Source organism: Orycteropus afer, unplaced genomic scaffold (genome assembly GCF_000298275.1).
Source record: "Orycteropus afer afer isolate SDZICR_OR568_19922 unplaced genomic scaffold, OryAfe1.0 scaffold00641, whole genome shotgun sequence".
In the NCBI taxonomy this organism is placed as follows: Eukaryota; Metazoa; Chordata; class Mammalia; order Tubulidentata; family Orycteropodidae; genus Orycteropus; species Orycteropus afer.
The window spans coordinates 638,006-639,735 of NW_006922228.1; positions in this window are offsets into that span (position 1 = coordinate 638,006).

A 1,730-nucleotide genomic window follows, 5' to 3' on the forward strand; every position below is an offset into this window, starting at 1 on the left:
ATCTTTATTAGTCCCTTCCTTTCACAGACTGTAGGCATTTCTTCTTGTTCTTTTTCTAATTGTTGAAGTTGCTGGGGTAAATTATTGATTTTGATCATTTCTTCTTTTTTGATATATGCATTTATCACCATAAATTGACCTATGAGTACTATTTTTTCTGTGTCCCAAAGATTTAGTTATGCTGTGTTTTGCTTTTTTTTTTTTTTTTTTTTTTGCTTCTGGGAAGTATTTTATTTTACATTTTATTTCTTCTGCTACCCAGAAGTTTTTAAGCAGGGTGACATTAATTTTCCATGCATGTGATTTTTCCCCTGATCTTCCTATAATTGATTAGTTTCACAACTTTGTGATCCAAGATGTTTTGTAGTATTTCAATGTTTTTAACTTATTGAGGCTTGCTTTGTGGCTCAAATATATGGTTTATTCTGGAGAATGATCCATGTGCAGTGGATAAGAATATGTATTGTGTTTTAGTTGGGGGAAGTGTTCTGTAAATGTCTATGACATCAGGTTGGTTGATTGTTTTATTGAGATCTTCTGTATCTTTTTTGAGTTTCTTTCTATATTTCTCCCTTCATTGAAAGTGGTGTGTTAGAGTCTCCTACTAATTGAGGACTTTCCTATTTCTATTTTTAATTCTATTAATGTTTGCTTTATATATTTTGGAAAAGGAACTCTGGTGGTATAGTGGTTAACGCATTTGGCTGCTAACCAGAATGTTGGTGGTTCAAACCCACCAGCTGCTCCATAGAAGAAAGATAAGGTATTCTACTTCTGTAAAGATTTAGAGCTTTGGAAATCCAATAGGAGTTGTTATGAGTCAGAATCTACTTGATGATAATGAATTTGGTTTTGGTTTTTATGTATTTTGGGGCTCTTCCATTAGGTGCATATAGGCAGCATATTGTTGGTTCCTACTTTACTATCCATTCTACCACTCTCTTTCTATTGACTGATGCATTTAATTCATTTAACTATCAATGTAATTAATGATAGGTATTACTTTATTACTGTCATTCTTTTGTGCACTTTTTTGTGGTGCTGTTTCCTTGGTACAAATATTTTTCTGTGCTGGGTTCATTTTATTAAAAAATCAGATTTTCTTTCTATGTTTTCATTGTTGTTGATTTTGTGTTTACTAACTTCTTGTGTTTTTCTTTCATATTTTGGTTAGAAGGCTTATTCATTTCCTTTGTGGTTATCTGGTAGTTAAACTTTATCTTCTTAAGTTTGAAACAGTCTGTTACTGAAATCCCAAATGGACTTCCCCTCCATTTGGAATTTCAGTAATTACATCATTTATTCCCTCATTTTGCTTTGTAATTGTTATCATTTATGGATTGACCCATTCTTTTCTCTATTTCCAGTCTTGTAAGCTTATTTCAAGAAATTTATTTCTAGGTTGGTTTCTGGACCATGTTTCATGTTTCTTAATTTTAGGTTGTTATCTTGTATTGTTGGTTCACTGTCTGAAGGACTCCCTTTAGCATTTCTTGTAAGGTTGGTCTGATTTTTCCAAATTCTCTTAATTTCTGTTTATTTGGAAATGTCCTAATTTCACCATTGTATTTGAGGGACAGTTTCTCTGGATATATAATTCTTGGTTGGAAATTTTTTGCTTTCAAGGTTTTTTTGAAAAAAAAAAAAAAACAACAGCTTTTATTGTTATGAAAACATACACAAGACATTCACCAATGTAACAACTTTCACTTTCTCCCCCCCCCTTACCC